This window comes from Canis aureus, chromosome 3 (genome assembly GCF_053574225.1).
Source record: "Canis aureus isolate CA01 chromosome 3, VMU_Caureus_v.1.0, whole genome shotgun sequence".
Classification (NCBI taxonomy): Eukaryota; Metazoa; Chordata; class Mammalia; order Carnivora; family Canidae; genus Canis; species Canis aureus.
The window spans coordinates 73148256-73170324 of NC_135613.1; the positions used below are offsets into that span (position 1 = coordinate 73148256).

A 22069-nucleotide genomic window follows, 5' to 3' on the forward strand; every position below is an offset into this window, starting at 1 on the left:
GGAGCCTGCATCTCCCTCTGCCTATGTCTCTACTACCTCACTCTCTACATCTCTCAGCAATAAATAAATAAAATCTAAAAAAAAAATAAAAGGGAAGAATATGGACTTGCTGGCTGGGGCAGGGCTTGCATCCGGCTTCAGACTCCCTCAGTGCATGGCAGTGCCCTCCTACCCAAGACCCAGCCAGACTGAGATTGAGATGCTAACTCTTTATCCCTCTGGGTCTCTGGGGGCCAGGCTACTTACCCTGGCAGGCACAGAAGGCCCCAGGCTGCCATTTCCACCAGAAGTGGGCACTGGAATCAAGACGATGACAGTGACTTAAAAAAAGGAGCTATAGGGGAGAGGGTGATGCTGACTCCACCAGAGGGACCTGCTGATATCTGAATGCCAGGCTTTCATAAAGAAACATTTTGGGTGGCCCCATGACCTTCAAATCCTATTATTTAGAGGTCTGCTTCCTCCTACCTGGGGGCTGAGTGACACCCCCTTCAACCAATAACAAGAGCTCTAACATTGGCTCACTCTACTAGAAACATCCTGTCGTGTCCCACCACCCGCAAGCACAAACCTCAGCGCCAGGGGACTGGGATCTCACCAAAGGACAAGGAATGCTGTAGAATTACAGGGCTGAAAAGTTGAACGTGCCCGACCACATCTTTGATAAAGGTTCTCCAGCTTTCTTTTGAATACCTCTGCATTTGGGGAACTCGCTACCTCATTCAGTGGCCCATTCCAAAGTGGATAGATAGCTCCTTTAGAGAGATCTTCCTTGGTCACAACTGGTCTATGGAACTAGTCTGAATCTACATCACTGACACACTCCATCACACACTGGAAGGGAGCTGTCACGCCTTTAGATTTTTCTTCAGGCTAAGCAGTCTAGAATTTTATTCCTTAATAGTTATTTAATATGGTCTCAAAAAACTTCTTCAAGCTGAGTGGTCTCTCTTTTTTTTTTTAAGATTTTATTTATTTATTCATGAGAGACACACAGAGAGAGGCAGAGACACAGGCAGAGGGAGAAGCAGGCTCCCTGCAGGAAGCCTGACACGGGACTCGACCCCAGAACCCCAAGATCATGACTTGAGCCAAAGGCAGACACTCAACTGCTGAGCCACCCAGGTATCCTGGTCTCTTGTTTTTAATAAACTTTAATTTATCTACAGATCTCTTAATTTCCCCTCCCTCCTTCCCATACACCTTTGCATAGGACTAGACCTACTATGTGCCAGCACTTTGCCAAGCAGTAGGGACCTAACAATGAGCCTTATGTGACCAGCACAGGATACAGCATGGCTACCAACCCCCAGCCCAAGACAGTTCACTTTTTGCAGGGGATGGAGTAGGAGTGGGAGGCAGCCCCATTACGTCCTGCCTCACACTCAGCTCGCACTCAGCTAAGGCCTGGTCTGGTGTCTGTGAACTGCTGCTAGGCCACTTGCCGTCTTTTCACCCTTGGACACCTGACTGTGTGGGCCTAGGTCTGGGATGTCACGTGGTCCCTGCTGAGCGGAATATCGTCAGGACCCCCTAGATGAACCCTTGGCCATGTGGCTGCCAGCCGGTCCTCTGGACCCCCGCCACGCCCCTCCAACACACTGACTGCACCTTGCAGATCCCCCACCCACTCAGTGCTGTGGGTAAGACATGAAAAGGGAGCGGGAGAGAGCCCAACCCTGCTGCCAGCAGTCGGAGAGGACCCGGGGGAAGCACAGAGAAAGCCTGGCTTCCCCACCAGACTCTGAATGTGCCTTTTTGTCTCCATGTTGTGACATCCCAAAGTCAAATGCGGAAGCTCTCCCGTGATTTATTATGTAACTGGGACTGGAACGCAGAACTACTGGAGGGTGTTACTGCCAATCACAAGTACCCGATTGGAGGTGTGGTGGTGGGGTGAGGAGAAAAAGGAAAGACCTCCACATCTACCTGGGTAGCCTCCAGGTGCTCCGGCCCAAGCAGCTTGGACCCTGTGATCCTTCAGCCCCCAGCACCCTGGGACAATGGTGCACTTGGTCCTACTGGAATTTTAAGCTGGGAAGGGGTGCTGCGCTGATGCTGGTGGGGAGCTGGGGTTTCTATAGCAACAAGCAGCTGCTGCATCTGATGTTTCACATCCTTCATTGTCCTCATTTCCCCCCTCCCTTCCCCCCTTCTTGTGCATATTTAATTGCAGTAACATTTCCAGACACAGTGTATTGCTCCTTCTGAAACAAAGGCGGGCTGCAGCCAGGGGAGTGCACAGCGCTCACTCGAGAGAGGGGAAGGAGAAATCAGGGGTATTATGTTAATCCCCTCTGGGGGGGACTTGTGCAACATCAGTTCTGCATGTTTGATGAGAATCGGATGATGGGTCCTGCTGGGGAAGGGAGCCGCAAGAGGCCTGTGGAGTGAGCGGTATATGGTGGCGGGTGGGGGAGGCACAGCCAGCTGGTGGGGGGTTCGGAGGGGCCAGGGTTCCACAACACAACTGGCCCCCAAGGCTGGCTCTGATGGGGTACCCTGGCAGTCGGACAGTCCATCCTCTACACCCTAAATGGGACTAGCCATCCCCCAAATGGGTAGAGGAGCAGCTATCCCTTATCTTGGGTGCTTCTTCATGGGATAGGCTGGGTCCAGCTAGAGGAAGACAGGGTGGCAGGCTGACCTGTGTGCCCAGCTCCCATCCTGAGGCTACTTGGAAACGTGTGTCTGGGATCACATGTGATTGACACCAAGACTGGGAGGTACTGGTGGTATTAGGTGGTCAGGGGCCAGGAAAGCTGGACATCTTGGGTATTAAATATTGTCTGACCCTAAACGCTGGCAGTGTCCCCGTGGGCGGACCTGGGAGGGTCGCTCTCCTTTAGGCTCTAAGGCTGGACTCTGCCATTGATGCCACTTGACGGTCACAGGCCAAAGGCTGTGGCATCATCTGTGAACTTGCCCAGGACCAGGGAAGAGGTCTGTGTGGTTCCTTTTTAATTCTTACTATTACTACAAATACTCCTACTTTGCCATACTTTTTCCTGGTGATCTGTAGCAAGCGTCTCCTTTTTTTAAAGCTAAATATTAATTGAGCACCTATTACATGTCAGGGCAAGGATTTTATCAACATTATCTTATTCAATCCCCACAACCCTTTGAAATGGATATTACTGTTTTTACTAACCAAAGCACAGAGAGGTTACACAACCCACCCGTAGTCACACAGCTAGTAAGCAGCAGAGTGAAGACCATCAGTCCACTTCCTATGCTCTTCCAGAGCTCTGTGCTAGACCGACTGTCCTTGCAGCACCTCTCAAAGGGATATATGGTCAGCCAGCCTATGCTTGGTTGCTTCTGTCAGTGGGTTTCTCACTACCTCATAAAGGAGCACTCATCCATTCAATTCAGTTTGGCTTGATTTATCACGTCTTCATGGATCATTCCTGGGTTCTGGATTGGGCTCCAGGGAGAGGTCTTGGACCTGGTTTCTCCCCTTTGCAATTCCATGGTTAGAAAACAATGTCCTGCCACCAGGAATGGTGCCAGCTTGGGGGCTGGGGAGGGTTGGGGAGGAGATGGAGGCCATTAGTAAGAAGAAGAGGATAAAGAGAGGCCAAGCTAGCTGGTGTGGTTGGCCAAGCCAGGACAGGATTTAGACTGGATCAGAGTCCTGCCTCTGCCACTAATGATGGGGTGTACACTGAGTTGAATAGTATTCTTCAAAATGAACGTCCACCCAGAGCTTGTGAATGATACCTTATTGGAAGTTAGATCTTTGCCAACAAAATCAAGTTCAGATGAGGTCATAGTGGGTTAACGTGGGCCCGAAATCCAGTATGACTGGTGTTCTTCTAAGAAGAGGGAGATTTGGACACAGGCACATGAACACACAGAGAAGGTCATGTGAAGACTGAAGCGGAGATTGGGGTGATGGATCTGTAAGCAAACAAATGCAGGGACTGCCAACAACCCCAGAAGCTAGGCAAGAGGCCAGGAAGATCCTCCTCTAGAGCCTGGAGAGGGAGCATGCCCTGCTCACATTCTGATTCAGGACTTCTAGCTTCCAGGACTGTGACCTGGTAAATCTCTGCTGCATTAAGCCATTGGGTTCGGTAATTTGCTACTGCAGCCCCAGGAAACCAACACCAGGTGACCTCAGGGGAATCCAGGGGTCTCCCAGGCCCTCATTTGTCCCATTTGCAAAAAAAGACGGAGAATGTGGATTGGGTGTGTCTTTTCCACCATGTTTGTCCATTAGGATCATCCAAGAAGCTTTTAAAATTAAACTCAGACTCTCTGGGGGTGTGGCCTGGAAACTGGTCTTTAAAAAGAGCTTTTTGGGTCATATAATGTGCAGTGGGGGCAGAGAGCCACTGGGTGTGATAAACTCCTAAGGTCCCTTCACTCTGACAACTGATGTCTCTATGACGGCACCAAACTTCCGAGTCCTATGTCTCCCTCAGGAGAACAGAGATAATAAATAGACTTTACGTCACAGAGCCTTTGGGAGAGTCAGATGAAAATTCAGCTCGTGAGAGTCCTTGGCACACTGTTTCAGTAACCGGTGGCACAGGTTGTCCACCTCAAGGAGATGAGGGGCTCTCAGTCCCTGGGGCCCGGCTTTCTGCAACTTCTCTCCTTCCTTCCTCCTCAGGAGCTTGGCAATAAATAAAGGGGGACCCTCCTTGGCAAGTCAGGGGCCCTGCCCACAGGTCTAAGAGAGCCAACAGCATCTTCTCTGTCTTTTTTTTAAAAAGGTCAGAGAGCTGGGCCTCAGAGACTCCCCAGAGCTGCAGGAGCCACGGAGAGAGGAATACTAGAAATCTCTGGCTCCCAGTGGCTCCGGAGGGCTGCAAGGGGGAGGAACTGCCCTAGGCAGAGGTGAGGCCTCTCTCTGCTCTCAGAGGCAGGCTGGAGGGTCTGTTTGGTGGGGAGAGGAAGAAGCTGAGGGTTTGCAGGCGGGTATGGGCTGGACAGACCCGATTCCAGCCTCTGGAACAAGGGAACAGAAATTACTGAATACAGTAGGGATAGCGGCCTCCTACCTGGCTCCCTGCTTCGGCCCCTGCCCCTCCTCCAACTGTTCCCAACATGCAGCCACAGTGATGCTTTCAAACCAATGTCAGATTATGTGGCTCCTTTGCTGAAAGCCCTCCAATAGTTCCTCATTGCACTCAGCGTGAAAGCAGTGCTGATTGCAAAGTAGTTGCTCTAGAAATATTTCTAGAACGAATGAATGGAACTTGCCAAAACTCTAAGGTAGTTTCATCCACATTTTGCTCACGAGGAAACAGCAACTCAGAAAAGTCAGATACCAGCTCCAATTTTACCCCCTCTAAGAAGCCTTCCCAGATGAGCCCACTCCCATCCCTGAGTGTCTGTACATCTGGCAAACCTCTTGCCACTGCTAATCACTGTGTCTACTATATCCAATCAGACTTTTAAAAATAATCATGTTTGAGCATTCAAAAGTCAAGATTAAACAGGATGGTGGTTTCTTGAAATAATAAAAATAGAATTACCATGTGATCCAGCAGTTCCACGTCTGGGTGTGTACCCAGAAGAATTGAAAGCAGGGTCTTAAAAAGGTATTTGTCCCCCTGTGTTCACAGCAGTATCCACAATAGGCAAAGGAGGAAGCCACCCAAGTGTCCATCGGTGGGTGAGTAGACAAAGAAATGGTGTTCTAGACACACGATGGAGTATCACAGCCTTAAAAGGGAAGGGAAGTCTGAGACTTGCTACAGCGTGGATGAACCTCGAGGACATGACGCTCAGGGAAATAAGGTAGTTAAAAAAGACAAATACTGTGTCATCCCACTGGTGTGAGGGACCTAGAGTAGTCAGCTTCATAGACACAGAAGTTGTGATGGGGGCGTCGGGGGCTGGGGAAGGGGAGATGTCATTCCACAGGTACGGAGTTTCGGTTTTGCGAGATAAAGCTGCGCTTAAACATTTCTGAACTTGAGACCACATGGAAATGCTACTGAAATGAAAACTTAACCCTTCAAAAGAATTAAGATGGCAAAATTTACATTATGTGTACTCTACCACAGTTAAAATAAAGAGATTTTAAAGTCAAGATTATAAAGAATTGGGATGAGTGTTTTTAGGAAGTAGTGAGTTTCCTGTTGCCAGGAGTATTTAAGTAGAAGCTGAAGAAACACTTGGCTGAGATATTGCATAGGGGAATAGAGGAGTTAAATATTGAGTTAAGAGAAAGAGATTGGATCATCTTTAAGGTTTCTTCCCTCCCAGGAATTTATAGAGGGGCAGAGGGAGAGGGAGAGGGAGAATCTCAAGCAGCTTCCACATCCAAAAGGAGCCCAATGCTGGGCTCGATCTCATGACCCTGAGATAATGACCTGAGCCAAAATCAAGAGTCAGACTGAGCCACCCAGGCACCTGGAAATGTCTAAATTCTTAGCTTAAAGAATGGCACAGCTGCAAGATCCCTCAGAGGTCAGCTCCTGTGGTGGTTTGAAATTCAGTGTATGTGCATCCATTTCCACCCCAGGACTTTTTTTTTTTTTTTTAAAGATTTTATTTATTTGTTCATGAGAGACTCAGAGAGAGAGAGAGGCAGAGACATAGGCAGAGGGAAAAGCAGGCTCCCTGCAGGGAGCCAGATATGGGACTCGATCCCAGGACCCCAGTATCACGCCCTGGGCCAAAGGTAGACGCCTGCTCAACCACTGAGCCACCCAGGTGCCCCCACCCCAGGACTTCTGCTGTGGTTATTGCTTCTGTGCCTGAAATGCTTTCTCCCTGGCTCAGTCCTGGCCCCATGCAGGTCTCTCTGCTCAGATGCCGTCTCGTTGGAGAGGCCTTGCCTGACCCCTCTATCAAAATTAGACCGTGCGCTGCGTCCCTGCCCAATTCCTTACCCTGCCTGTTTGTCTTCAGAGCACGTGGTGTTTCTCGCTGACAGCAAGGAGTTATTTTAGTATCCCAGCTCCAGAACATGGCTGGCACAGAGAAGATGCTCAGTGCACATGCAGTGAAACGAGGAATCCTGGCAGCAGAGGAGGTGCCTCTGGTGGAGGGAGACAGGAGGTTCTCCAGCCTGGACTCCTGTCCGGAGGTTCCCCCCCAACCCAACCTACCCTGGGGTCTCTCCCACTCTGTCCACTGTGGCCACATGGTAATGGCCTGGCCCACTGCTCCCCCTTTCGGCCGCTTCGATCCTTGCCTCGGTTCTGAGTCCCGGCTGGGACACCCGGCAGCACTGAGGATGGATGGGTGGTGTGGAGCTAACCAAAGGGAAGTGAAGAGACAATGAATGACGCAGCCGGGCAATCTGGAGTATAAGCTAGGACTGGCTCATCTTCGGAGGGTGGCCGCCGGGAGTGACCTCACCCTTCTCAGGGGTGACTCAAGCATGTGGAGACCCGGAGCAGCCGGCCTGGGGAGAAGGGACAGGCACAGCCCCTCTCATGCCTGAGGGTGGCCTTCCACCGTCCTTCCCTGGCCGAGGACCTAGCTCTGTCTTAATGGACGGGAGTGGAAATGCTACCCTCGCCAGGGGAGGGATCTCTAAGGACAGAGGTCACCTGGAGACCAGAGCGTGAAGGCCAACTTTGAGGCCAGAGGTACGCAATACCATAGTGGAGGCAGAATGGACAGAGAAGGAGGACGGAGCTGCTGTGGGCAGTGCCATCTCTGCCTGCCTTCACGCAAGCTCAGCCCATCAGATGCTAGAGGTTTCCATGGCTGGGGCCTTTGAGGAGGAAAACCTGTGTGCAGGAACCCAAAGCTGTAAACTTCCCCTTGGGCCCTTTTGGACACCCCGCATGGGTAGAGTCTGCTTGGGTTTGGAGACAGATCCAGGCTCAGCTGGATTGTCTTAAATTGTTTTATGATTTTTGTAAGAGAGACACCCCAGGGTGCATGACAGTGGGCACCCATGTGGCCAAGCCCTTTCACATATGTCCCCTCTCTGATGAGCCATCACCAGCTCAGGAAGCCCCTCTGCTCCTCTTGTTTGATGGAGGAGGAGACTGTGGCTCAGGTGAGGACTAGTTCAGGTCACCCACCTAGTGAGAGGAAGAGCCAGGATTCCCACTGGGGTCTCCTGAACCAATCCAGAGCTGCTTTCTCCAAACCTAGCTGCCAGGAGAGAGTGTGGTGCATTTTGTTTTGTTTTGCTTTAAAGATTTTACTTATTTATTTGACCGAGGTGGGGGGCAGAGAGAGAGAGAGAGAGAGAGAGAGAGCGCACAAGCAGGAGGAGCAGCAGAGGGAGAAGCAGGCTCCCCACTGCACAGGGAGCCCAATGTGGGGCTAGATCCCAGGACCCCAGGATCATGACCCGAGTCGACGGCAGACACTTAACCACCTGAGCCACCCAGGAGCCCATGTGCTGCAGTTTGGAAGGCACTCTGGCCAACCCCTTCCCTGTGAGGTGGACTTGTCCATCTCTTCTGGGCGGTGGCCAGGGCCCTGGCCTCTTCGGGAGGTGGCATTCTTCTCACTAGCCAGTGCCAGCGTGGTGGCTGAGCGGGAAGGGGAAGGATGACATGAGACCGGCATCAGAAGGCATTAAAGTTACCGACTCAAAGAACGGATGAGCCATGTCCCCTGGGAGGCCCCTGTGCGGTGACATAAGAGGTCAGGGGCAGTAGGCAGTCATCTGTTCTGGGAGGCCTCAGACTTAGGCAGCAAAGCCCTGCCGTGGCCGAATGCCATGTGTCGGTGGGAAGGTATGATCGCGGGCAGGTGGCTACACGTGTATGGGAGGGAGCGGTGCGCGTGCCCTGCCACACATACGCTATAGGGGCCCGGGTGGAGGCCGCAGGGGCAGAGCAGGGGCCAGAGGAGGGGATGGCAGTTGGGGAAGTATGTGCTTGGAGTCGGAAATGGGAGGTTTGAGATCTACCTCCTACCAACTGTGTGGCTTTAGGAAAATCCCTTAACCTTTCTGGGTTTCTGTTCTCTCATCCCTAGTTGGGGGTCCTACCACACTTGGTTTGCTTGGTTCACAGGATTCTTTGCCAGTGTCCTTGTGACAGTCTGTGAAAGGTGCTGCGACATATCCTGTACTCTATGCTATACAGGGGCAAGGGGTTACCGCCGTCATATGGGGTATGTAAGTACACAGGGCATGTGCGATCATGACACATACGTGGAGCTCAGGTGTTTTTTTTTATGTCTCGTGTTGAATGAATGAATCCTGGCAGTAGAGATGCTTCTCAGAAGGTGCTTCTTGGCCTCTGGACTCAAAGGCCTTCCTGAAGCAAGAAAACCAGAAGCTGAGGGAGGGGTCTCCTGTTCTGCCCACAGCCCCCACCCCTCCCTACGAGGAAGGTCACAGGACACAACAGGGGTGCGGAGTAGGGACAGCGAGGTGGGAAGAAATGGATGGAGCTTTGCACCGAGACCAGGATTTGGCTAGGATCAGAAGGATTGTTCAATCTTTCTTGGAAAAGAAGAGATACTCAGCCTGTCAAAGTACAAGTTTTTTTTCGGGGTAGCCTCAGGATGCCAAAGCCTTGAAGTGCCTCCGCTGGTCCTCAGGGGTGTCCCAATTCCAGAAGAGTAATTACGATCAATACAAGTTACTAGTTACAGCTCCATCCAGTATGGATTTACAGAAACAATGTGGTCAGCCTGCAGCTCAGAGATGAACAAGACAACTCACCCACAGGCAGGGCTGCTCTTCCCTCCCGGGCAGGGAAGGTGGGGGTAGTTGATGCTTCTGGCATGCGAAATTAGCCCTGCCCGAGGCCGGTACCAGGATGGCCAAAAAAAGCTATTTTGGGCCAACTTTGCTGATCACCCTCCTTTCATTCTTTCTGTTGTTCCTGCTGATGGTGAGACCCTGGGGGTAACTGCCAGCCTGGGTTTAAAAAGCCCAAGGGAAGTCAAGGCCCATTCTGTCTCCAGAGTCCAAGGGAGCAGAGGAGGATTGTAAGCCCTCCACCCAAGACCCCAAGAGAGATTTGCGGCATAGTAGATAGCACATGGCATTTGAGTCAGGAATTCGGATTCAAGTCCCAGCTCTGGGCCTGGCTGGCTCTCTAAGTCCTAGATCCTCCCTGTCATGGATTAAATTGTGTCCCCACAAAGTTCAATGTGACAGCATGGGGAGACAGGGCCTCTAAAGAGGTAATTAAGGCTAAATGAGATCATAGGGTGGGGCAGCAATCCAGTATGTCCTTATAAGAAGAGAAAGAGATGCCAGGGATGTATGCACACAGAGGGAAGACCCCGTGAGGACAGAGTGACTGCCATTTGCAAAAGGAGAGGGCTTTGGAGAAACCAAACCTGCCACTCTGGTTATTTTGTTATGGAGGCTCTAGAAAACGAACACAAACCTCATCCAGACATGCTTACTCTCCGAGGACTCTTCCAGCACTAAGATTCTGGAGCTGGGCCCTGCTATGTGAAGACACACACAGGTGAGGACTTTACAGTAGGCATAGGGAGGAGGAGAGAGGCGAGGTAGTCCTGAAAGTCATCGGGTATACCACACAGGTCCAGTATAGACACTGAGAGCATGAGGGGTACGGAAAGATTGAGCCAAGACCCCTTAGTGGGTATCAGGTGCCAGGAGCAGAGGGAGGCATGGGCAGGGATGGGGTGGGCAGGGAACCAGGTCTGGGAATGGGTCTTTGATCCTAGGTAGGGCCTTGCCTGCACTCCCTATCAAATACCCAAATCTGATTTACCACCACATGGGACATGCAAGGAGACTGAGGCACAGAGGGTCATGTGGCCAGTTGGCCCACTGCCCTTTCCCCAAGGAAGTGAAGTCTGGCAGCAAGCACACATCTGGATCATGACGGGGGCTAGATGGGTGGGAGGTAGGACTTCTGCTGCTATGAGATGTGTACAGGGTATGCAGAGCCAGAAACTGCCCTGTCTCTGGCCGGTGGAAAGCATGAGCGAATGATGGAGCCAGGGCTTCACAATTCCGTAATCTCCGTGTGCCAGGTGGCAGGTATACCTGCCTGCTTCCTAGTGCAAGGGCTCCCAGGTGCTGAGGAAGGCACCATGGCTTCCTGCTTGTCTTCAAAATATGATGCCAGGCTGAGCTGGGGCTTGGTGTGTCAGGTTCCTGATGGGTGGCCCAACACACCTCACATGTTTCCGTGAGGCCCATGCCCTTCTGTCTCCACTACTACGTCTGTAGATGAGAGGGCACGTGGTCAAAGTGGAGGGAACTTTAGAGTGATGCGACCTTATCCTATTCTCATGGGGTGTGACTCAGACTCAGTTTCTCCTACAAGGCTGGAGGCTCCCAGAGCTGACCACAGGGGTCATATTTTCCTAGGCCAGATCAGGACATGGGCCAGGCTTAGCTCTAGCGCTCGGCTGCCTTTGAACCAGGCCTGCTGAGGTGGTCTCCTCATCTCCATACCTCACTCCTCCACCCAATCACTGTCTTCCAAGAAGGGTTGAGATATGGCTTGGAAGAGGACCATGACCTAGAAATGTTGCCTATGGGAATCTCTTCTCTGGAAACGTTTATGCAAAGGCAGGCCTGGTGGGGCTGAGAGCACTGGGCTGGGAAATGAGAAACCTGCTTGTGCATTTGCTGAGTGACTTTTGACAAGTTGCAGTGCTCCTCTGGGCCCGTTTCCCTAACTGATGAACAAGGAGATGGAACCCTGTGGTCTTGAAGGGACCTTCCAAACCTCACTTACCTTGTGATTCTAAGATTTCCCTCTGCTGGGCCAGGCAAGGGTGGATGTCTCTCTTCCTTTTAACTCCACCTCAGTGAGAGCTCTGAGGAGTGTTGACCACAGGAGCCCATATGGACTGAGCCCCTGGGGTCAGAGTCATCTACACCCATATAGCAGTCCCTGACCCCTGCTGTCACCCCAGGCTGATGGTGCTGAGCTGCCACCACCCCGGAGTCCCCATTCTGTCCTGGAAGGGAGATGAGCCAGGTTCCCTATCTTTACCTCCTCTGCCTTTGGCCTCTACAAAAGCTGGGGTCCCTGGAGGGATGTGAACCCCAAGGTCCCTTGAGGACCAAGGAAGTTGACAGCACGATGAAGCAGAAAAGGTCCCATCTGGATTCAAAAGGGTGTGGGTTCCAACTGTGTTTCCCTCCCTTGCTGGAAGGTGCCGGGCCTCTCTGAACCTATTTCCTGTGAGAATTAAATGAGTTAATGAATATACCCAACACAGTGCCTGGTGCCTAAGAAGGAGTCAGTTTGTAGTTACTGCATAAGTGAATGAGGTCATGCATCACTCGCAGGGTGGCGGGGGTGGGGGGCCCTCACCACTTGACCTGGGCCTCTGGCTCTGCAGGCAGGGCGCTGCTGACCATCCCCACCACCTCCCAGCTGCCATGAGCTGGCCTCTCGAGCAAGCAGGAAGGTGCGGGTTCCCAGGGAGGGACCAGGCTCAGCTCCCTGGGGCCCTGGCAGATTGACTGCTTCTGGCAGCTGAGACCTAGAGGGGTGTCAGCATTGTCTCTGGAGCGCCCCCAGGGACTTGGAGCTCAGAGGGGGTGCGAGGATGGAGGGGCTCGGGCAGAGGAACCAGCAGGAGAGTCCTGGTGGAGGGAGACAGGAGCAGGAGCTCGTTTCCTCTCTCCCCAAGTCCCTTTCTCCAAATACAGCTCTATCCTTCTCTACCCCAGGATTAGCACACATCTCTCATTCTCCTATTGCAACAAGATTTTATTTCTAATTATGCTGTAATAAAACTGGAGCACTCCCAGGCTTCCTTTCAAATGACTTGTACACACACTGCCGATCGGATCCTCCTCAGCCCCATTGTAATAGCATTTCCCTGACATTCATTAGACATGCATGAGAGGGGCGCTTTAAGAATAGAATTGCATTTAAATGGATTTGCTGAGAGAGGAAGATGAAAAAGAGAGAGGCGAGGGGGGAGGAGGGAGAGGGAGAGAGGTCTGTTGAACAAACTATGAAAACAAGATGCCATAATAACAGGGTGCTGAAATAAGCCTCTTTCTTCCTCGTCCTCCTCCGGCTGCACATGGGCAGAGCCCAGCCCGAGAGGCAGCCTCCCAGCCTCCCTGGAGCCCCCACCCCCACTTTTATGTTACCCACTGGGGGGGCTTCATAGCTCCTCGCTCCGTGTGTCAGATGCTCATGGTGTAATAGAAAGAACTATTATTACAATCCGGGAATGCAGCCTTGCTTCTACAGAACCCCGATAGCCAGGCGGCTGGGGGTGGGGGAGACCCTGAGTCCCTGAGCCTGGGGGTGGTGGGTGGGGACTGACCCCCGAGGGTTCACCTGCGAAGTGCGGCTTCCACCCTCCCCCAGTGACCACACTGCCCCTAAGAGGGCCACGGGTCACTGAGTAGCCAGGATCTTCCTTTTATCTTGGGGGGCTCTGCAGTGACGAGAGGAGTAGGAGACCTGTGCTGACCCCCTGGACCTCTGAGGCCTCCCCAGCGAACACTCGCCCCGGAGCACTTCGCGTGTACCACGAATGGCCAACTCGGCAACTAACTGTATGTCCACACCTGCCGTGGCCTCGTCAGATTCACACCACTCACTTCAGCCTCTTAAAATGCACATCTGATCCCGGCGTAAACCATCCTGCGGCTTCCTGCTTCTCTTAGACCAAAATCCTTAACAGGGCAGCAAAGCCCACCATCCTTTCCCGGACCCACTCAGTGCCATGGTGGTTCCAAGTCCGGCCACGCTGGGCCTTCCTCTGCTCCTCCGCAAGTCCCAGCTCCTTCTTCCTCCAACCCTGGCTGCTACTCGGGGCACCTGTCCCCTTCCTTCCCAAAGTGCACTCTGACCACACACACCCACTGGAGCTCAGCTCACACTCCCGCAGACCCTCCCTGTGAGTCTGTGTCATGTCCTCTTTCCCTAACGCACCATCACAGCGGGGACGAAGTACGCCCCGAGTCCCCAGAGGCCTGGCTCTGTCCCAAACTGCAGGCTCCTTGAGGGTCCTGGCTCTTGCCATAGGCCCAGCCCTTGCTCTGTGGCGGAGGCTCAGAATGATGGCACAGATGTCAGGCACCATGCAGAGGCTCTCCCTAATACGCTATTTCATTTAATCCTTGCTACAGCCTTACTGGGGTAGAGGATTTCCCTCCCCTCTAATAGACAAGGAGACTGGCACTCAGAGAGCTCAAAGCATTTGCCCCAAATCACAGAGCAGGGCCTCACTTTTGCTATGCCACCTCCTGGTGTGCCGCACTGCCCTGGGCGTTCCCACCAGCTCCTTCCCACAGGGAGTGCCACCCACCTCCCCTGCACCCCAACAAAGCCCTTCTTGAATACTCTTTTTTTCTGGAAGCCCTCTTAGAAAGTCCAGCTAATGCAGATACCTTCTCCCTTTCCAGACAGTGCACAGCTCCCACGGCAGGGTCACATCCTGGGACCCGGGAGGGCCTCAGCTCTCACATTTTGATTGCTTCCTAACTGGCCCATGGGAGCCATTCATGTATTCCCAGATAGGATGCAGGTGCCTTAAAGATACCACATGTCACCCTTCCAAGCCCCTGTGACACCTGGGAATATGCTCCCAAGCCCCGGATCTGCCGCTGGAAGCACTGGTGCTGCCCCTTAGCAGCTGTGTGACCTGGATGCAGGTCCTTGAGAGGGGAGCCTCAGCGCCAGCCTCCTCACCTATAACAAGGGAGTATCACAGGGCTGCGAGGAGGTCTCAGTGAGCTGACACAGAAGCAGCATCTCACAGATACCCTTTCTCTCCATCCCAGTCCTTTCTTTGGGCCATGTGGTACCAACCAGGTAGGTAGAGGCAGAGAAAGAGAAAGCTGGTCTTACAGGGTCCCAGAAGGGGGTTTGGCTATAAGGAGAGTGATACTGCGACCTCTCAAAGGCATCTGGTGTGGCTCCAAGGGCACTGGGATGGCAGTGGAGATCATTCCTCTGTCCTTCCTATGTCAGCCTCCTGATTCACCACCTCCCCAGCCCAGGTGTCTGCTTGGTTCGGAGGCCTCCAATGTCCACATGCTACAGAGAGAAGCAGCTCCCATGATACGTGGTCAGAGGCCCTGAAGGCCAAGAGCAGCTGGCAGGTCCATCACCTCTGCTCCCAGGCCCCGGTGTGGCCCAAGCCTGGCACTTGCTAAAGGCCACGTGCATGTCCATGAATGAGACCATGACCTCCATGAGGGCTTGGGCTGCTTGCCTGTCTATGACTCTGGGCTCAGTTTTGGGTTTAACAACTGCATGGGGTGGTGCTCAATGATATTTGTTAAATGAATGGATGGACAGATGGACGGATGGATGGATGGATGAGCACATGCATCTTAGACTTTTACCTCTGTGGTTACATATTTGGGCTCTGAAGTCAGACTGACCTTGGCTCCCAATGTGACCTTGTTCATGTCATCTCAACCTCTGTGACTTAGTTTCCTCATCTATAAAACCGTGCTAATAATAGTACCAATCACAGAGTCGGAGTGGTTGCAAACATGAAAGTGCCTGGTCCAGCTGCACAGTAAACTGTTCAGTAAACAATAGCTCTCATTATTATTACTGCACAGCTTCTGGGGAAGGAGAACCCACCTAATGCTGACTCGAAGCTACTCAGGAACTTGGACTGACCACTGGTCCTGGTGCTTCCGGATTCCTCCTGCATCCCACTTCCCCCTTCTTAGAACCCTTGAAAATCCTCTGACATCGCTCAAACAGCAGAGGCAATTCTGTTATTTTGAACACCTACCTTTTTTATTTACAGGCTAATCACCCAGACTGCACGGCGCATCAGTGATGCCAGCCAGGGAGCTTGTCAGGAAAGGCAGACATGTTCGCAGTCCCATCAACATCTGTGTCTTATCAGCTCTCCGAGTGAGTCTGTCTTATTGAAATGATGAAACGCACAAGTACTCTGCCCCCACTGTACCGGCCCATGCGCTTCTCCCCAGCACCCTGCCTTCTCCGCACCTTTAAGCTCTGAATGACACCCTACCTGTTGGGAGCCTCCCCTACCCCCCCACAGGCCCCCTCCTCGTCCTCCTCCTCTAACCTGGGGTAACTGTACCCCTTCCTTGGCTTAGGCACACACTTAGTTTTTGTTAATGATCTTAAAACTGCATCAGTGGCTTGTCTTCCTCGGTGGCAGTGCACAGGGGAAGGAGAGGAGGAGGGTGTGAGGGAGGTACTTCTTATTTACAGATTTCCATTCCGTGCCAGGTAGAGTGCTGGATGCTTCACACGCATTGCCTCAATTTAATCCTGGGGAGGCAGGCAAGATGATCCCTATCTTGCAGATGAGAAAAATGGTTCATGGAGATTCAGATACTTGCCCAAGGTCACCCAGCTCGAAAACAACACAATTGGGGTTTGAACCCAGATTGTCTGTCTCCACAACTCCTTGAGGACAGAAGCCTCAAATCGCCCCATGGGATTTCCATGGCCCTGGCCTGCAAGCCCCAGGTCTGTTTATTGACATTAGCTGTGGACAATGGCCATCGTTCAGGGTGGACCAACATTAAATGAGAAACGCAGGCAAAGGCTTTACCCTAGGCGAGGCACACAGTGAGGGCTTAATCGAGGATGCATGCCGTATTTTGTGTGTGTATATTCCTGGTGGTGACACTGGCCTGTGTCCTCTGAGCACAGCTCTGGTCCCGCTAGCTCCCTGGGCACGTGCTGCCTCCCTATCTTGGGCTGATTGGCCCCAGCACCTGGAATGCTGAACTCTTTCGCCAGACAGGTACAATTTCTCACCTTTCACTCTCCGATATGTTCTGTGTAATCAATTACAAAGCTTTTTCCAAATCAACCTAGATTTGGCTCTGGCCTCCCCTCGTCTGACTCTAGCCAGCTCCTAGTTATCTCTGGGGTAGGTTAACTCCTCCAGGCTCTGGCCTCCCTGTATCTCTGCCTCTCCCTGAAAATGCCCTGCTGACCCAAGTGTTTCTGTCCAGCATGACCCTTTTGCCCCAGGTCATGGACTATTCTGGACTCGGTGTCTTTCTCAGGATGCCTCTTTGCTCTGCCCTCAATCCTGGTTGAGGGGCCTAGGATAGGCGAGCCTCTTCTTTTCCTGCTACATCTTCTTGGGATTCATCCTATAGACTGAGCTTTCTCATAATTAATGTTGTGGGTTAACGGGCCTGTAAATTTCCTCGGCATAGGTCCCTAAAGATGTATATAGAGAAAGAAATTTGGGAAGGCAAAAGTCAGAGTGGAATCGGTGCAAGGAAAGAGTTTGGGGGTATAACTTAGGGCTGAAACAATAATTTCTTGGTAAATTTTAAGAACTTTATTCCTCACCTCCACAAAATTCCAGTCTTTGTAAGAGCAGAGGAGGAGAAAGGGATTAATTGAGCACCTGCTGCGTGTCAGGCACTGTGCTTAGTGCATTACCACAACCTCGAAGGATGGATGTTTTCATCTCCAATGTACAGATGGGAACACCGAGGCTCGGAGAGGTTGGACAAGGTGGTGTCTGTTGAGGTCGGACAAGTCTGTTGACACAGACCCAGGAAGTGAACCCAGGTCCAGAGCAGCACACTCATCCACCATGCTGAATCACCTCTGCCTATCCCCTCTCTAGAGTCTTCTTAGGGACAGGCGTGGGCATGGGGAGGGGAAGGGGTTGAAAGGAGAAGGAAAGGAGAAAACGGGGGCATTCATTTATCGTTCTCCTATGGCCTAAGCTCCAGCGAGCTCTGTCTCTTTGGCCTATGGTAAGTTAATGGAAGCTGAGAGGGGACGGGGGAGGGAGCAGGGAGTGGGGGTGGCAGTGGCAGAGAACCAGGGAGCGGCTGGCGCTGGAAGGAGACAGCCTGTGAGGGCCTCCGTGTAATTTCCCCGCAAGGCCTCGTGGCCCAGCAGCCGTAGGGGGGCATCCTGGCATATCAGCAGTCACACCATCAAAGAACAAGTAGAAATTAATATCCCTGAGGTGGTCTAGAGCCTCTGATACCAGCAGAAAATTATAGGACACGAGACAGGAGCATTACAGAATGAATGGGAGGGGACAAGAGATTTCCGTGGCTAATCCTGTTAACGAGACAATTTCTTATCAAACTCATTATGTTTGTGAAAGGAGGGAGCAAGAGGGGGGAGGAGGAGGTTGGGGAGGGCGATGGGGGGCTGGCCACAGAGGAGGAAGGAGAGAGGCAGGGGAAATGTGGTACCCGAGCCCGCGGGTTCCAGGGAAGCAGGTGTGTGACCGGCAGGTGTCTGCAAGTAAAGCACCTGTGCCCATCTGCCTCTGCTCCCCGCAGAACGGGGCAGGGGTAAAAACTCTCCCCTGGACCTAACTCCCTGCCGGGCTGCTGGGAGCACCCTCCCTGCCCTGCCAGTTGTTGGAGCCTTCAGGTGCCCGGGTAGAAGCAGGACCTTCCTTCCATCCTCCTCCTTTGACCAAACCCCAGTCTGATTCCATCTCCTGTGGATTGACAAAGACCATCCCCAGTCTACACAGATGCTGAAGAGGCAGAAAGGACCCCGATGTCCACAAAGCACCTTCCTGCCCAGGCTCTCAGGGACTCTTCACAGCCCTGCTCTCCTGTGAGCTGGACAGGGAGGGGCTCATCGAGCCAGCGAGTCTTGGAGGCCCTGTTCTGGCACTTACCAGCTGAGCATTTTGGGCAAATCACTTAACCTCTCTGAGCCGTGATTTTCTCATCTTGAAAACAGGTTAAATAAATCCTGCCCTAGCCACTTCACAGGGTCCTTGCCAGGATTAAAAAGGATAATGTATGCCAGAGGGCCTTGTGATGTGTGAAACATTGACATAAAGGGGAGTGACCCTTAGAGCCATTCTGAAGTGGACGCAACAGGTTCCGTGTCTTGTTGGAGGCAACAGGGTGGAAGCCACAAGCTTTAGTTTCAAACCCAGGGTCATTTTTGCTGCCAGGAAATCACTCCATTGCCTTGTGTTCGACGAGGCGGTCATGAGGGAATTCAATTAGCACAGACCTGAGTGTGATGCACTCCGTGTTCTCCTGGGCCGGTCTGGGAAACTGCTGAAGTCAAGAACCACATGCCAGGGCTCGAGAAGCTTAGCATCTAGTCCAGGAGGAGGAGTCGGATACATGGAGCAATGAGAATTCAAGAAGGGGTGCCTCCCCTGCCCCCTCAAATACTCAAGTGCATAGATTAAGGGCCATGTAACGAAGGTAAAGACCACAGGGAGCAGCTCCAGGAGGCAGGGCTCCAGAGAGGAGTCAGGACTCTCAGTGGGGCTAAAAGGATGTGTGGGGTTTGGACACATAGAGGAGAAGTCAGGTGAACATTCCACACACGTTTATGGAGCGCTTACCACATAGTTGCTACTCTGCTACATTAGAGACCTACACAGAGATGCTTAAAACCTGTTCGTGGTCGGGGCGCCTGGGTGGCTCAGTGGTTGAGCACCTGCTTTTGGCTCAGGTTGTGATCCTGGGGTCCTTGGATCGGTCCCGCATTAGGCTCCCTGCAGGGAGCCTGCTTCTCCCTCTGCCTGTGTCTCTGCCTCTCTCTCTGTGTCTCTCATGAACAAATAAAATCTTTAAAAACAAAACAAAACAAACCTGTTAGGGGTCAAGTGGAGCCTCTCAGCACATACTGGCAATTTTGTGGGAAACGGTATGGGAAACAGTATGAGGGCTCCTCAAAAATGAAAACCAGGAGTTCTGCATCACGGCTCAGACCCAGAAGGGCTGGACGCAGGGACCCTAGAGGGTATCCATACACCCCGTGTTCTCAGCAGCACTATTCACAATAACCAAAACGTGAAAGCAGCCCTAGTGTCCGCTGACAGGTGAGCGGGTAAACAAAATGCGGTCTCTTGACACACTGGAATTATTATTCAGCCTAAAAAAGGAGGCAAATTCTCCCACCTGCTACAGCCTGGATAAACCTTTTTTTTTTTTTTTTAAAGACTTATTTATTTATTTATGATAGACATAGAAAGAGAGAGAGGCAGAGACACAGGCAGAGGGAGAAGCAGGCTCCATGCAGGGAGCCCGACGTGGGACTCGATCCTGGGTCTCCAGGATCGCGCCCTGGGCTGAAGGCAGGTGCTAAACCCCTGAGCCACCCAGGGATCCAGCCCGGATAAACCTTGAAGACACTATGTTACGTGACATAAGCCAGTCATGAAAGGCCAAACACTGTCCCATGCCACGGCCACGAGGTACCTAGAGCAGTCAACCTCATAGGGACAGAACATAGAAAGGCAGGTGCTGGGGCAGACAGGAGGGGGACACAGGCAGTGGTTTAGTGGGGACAGAGCTTCAGGTTTGCCAGATGAAAGGGAACTTCGACACTCCTGGCCAGAGACGGATGATGGTGACGGCGGCGCGACAGCGCGAAGGTACTTAACACGACTGCATTACAGACGATAAAGTCTGCTGTGTGTGTTTTAGCGTGATTTAAACAAATAATAAAAAGGCAGATTCTATCAGCACAGATCCTTTAACCTTTGCCCCTCCTGCTTTATCTCCTGCTGGAGAGACGGCGTGAGGCTCCGAAGCACAGTGGCCGTGCTGTGGCCCCGAGGATGGCAGGCCAGGAAGGGGGGCTCTGCCTTCTTGGCCACTGGGCCAGCCCCGGCCTGCCCGATCCCAGACCCCCTCTCCCATTCCGCTGAGCCACTGCTCATGACGTCTGTTATGTGCAGCCCAAGGCCACCCTCATGGAGGCCGCCTCATCACTATCCTTCCTGCCTCTTGTGCTTCTGTGTTCCTGCTCCAACTTCTCTGACAGGCTGGAACCTCTTGCCCCTGGGAACACCACGCTCTGTGCCTCTGTGCATGCCAGCCCCCCCCCCCCCCCCCGCCCTGCCGTGGGGCCCCTCTTCCTTCTCAGAGACCTCGTTTATTGGCCTACCAGCTTCCTCCACAGCCTTCTGCATTCAGGCTGGGCATTGCCCTGGATGGGTATGGTTCCCTTTGTCTGGGCTCCCCCAGCACCCACCCCATGCCCACCTCTCTCATGGTATTTATTGCTTTTTTTCAAAATTGGCCATTTTCATGCTCTCTTCCTTTTAGACAGTGAGCTCCTTGAAGGTCAAAATCTTGTTCAGGCCTGGGTCCCTGGGGCCTGTGTGGGTGTCAGGTGCATTGCAGGTGCGCTTGGTAGGGATGGGTGGCTGAGAACTCTTTTGACTTGTGGAGGCTCACAATCTGAGGAGGAGGATCCAGATCCAGAGGATGGAGGATGACTCCATCACAGAGGAAGTCACATTGGGCAGGGGCCTGAAGGACACCTGCATGACTGCCTCCCGGTGTGGGGTTGAGGTGAAAGGGACATCACGTGGGAAGGTGTAAGGCATGACAGGGCAAGCAGCCTTGGGAAGCAGGGGCTGCACGGGGCAGGAGGAGAGCAGGATTTGGGAGGGCCATGTGTCTGGACCTAATGAGGCCAGAGTGTGGAGAGCTTGCCTGCGTGTGGAAGAGGTAGCTGCTGAAGGCTTTGGGCAGAGGAGAGAGTGTCACAGGTGCAGGTTCAGATCCTGGAGCCAGGCCCTGGGGACCAACTTGGATTTTTGAAAAGCTCTCTGGTGGGCATGAAGGGGGGCAAACCGGGAGCAAGGGCAGCAGGGAGCCAGGAGGAGCCTTCTGCAGGAGTCCTGGTGCAGGATGGAGGAAAGGGAGGGGGAGGGGGACAGAAAGGGGGGAAGACGGGAAGGAGGAGGGGGAGGGGACAGGAGAATGTGGTATTCGAGGTGAGGGGAGACTACACTCACACTGTCTAGGGCCAAGGCTGGGTTCTGTCACTTACTAATGTCACTTTGGGCCAGTTCCTAGTTCCTCTGTGCCCCGGTTCCCGGGTTTGTAGAAGGGGTTCATCACAGCAACAATCTCAGAGATGTGTATGAGATCGACATCAGACAAACTGGCGCAGCAGTTTGGCGCCTGCCTTTGGCCCAGGGCGCGATCCTGGAGACCCGGGATCGAATCCCACGTCGGGCTCCCTGTGCATGGAGCCTGCTTCTCCCTGTGCCTGTGTCTCTGCCTCTCTCTCTCTCTCTCTCTCTGTGTGACTATCATAAATAAATAAAAATTAAAAAAAAAAAAATGAAAGCACTGAACGTGAGGCCTGACCCACAGCAAGTGTTCAGTGACCCAAAGGACAAAGGACGAAGGATGATGGGGAGAGGGGACATGCTTAGTCCCTGTGGGATGCTCAGGGAAGTAAAAGCTGTGGCTGGATCTGAGGGGTGCCTTGGGGGCTATGGGAGG

At 52.7% G+C, this 22069-nt stretch overlaps 1 protein-coding gene across 2 annotated transcripts in view; it reads right to left on the reverse strand.

Moving 5' to 3' along the window:
- The window catches only part of DSCAML1 (DS cell adhesion molecule like 1), a 344894-nt gene that overhangs the window by 102222 nt on the left and 220603 nt on the right, over nucleotides 1-22069 (reverse strand). The gene's annotated exons all lie outside the window — the stretch shown is intronic.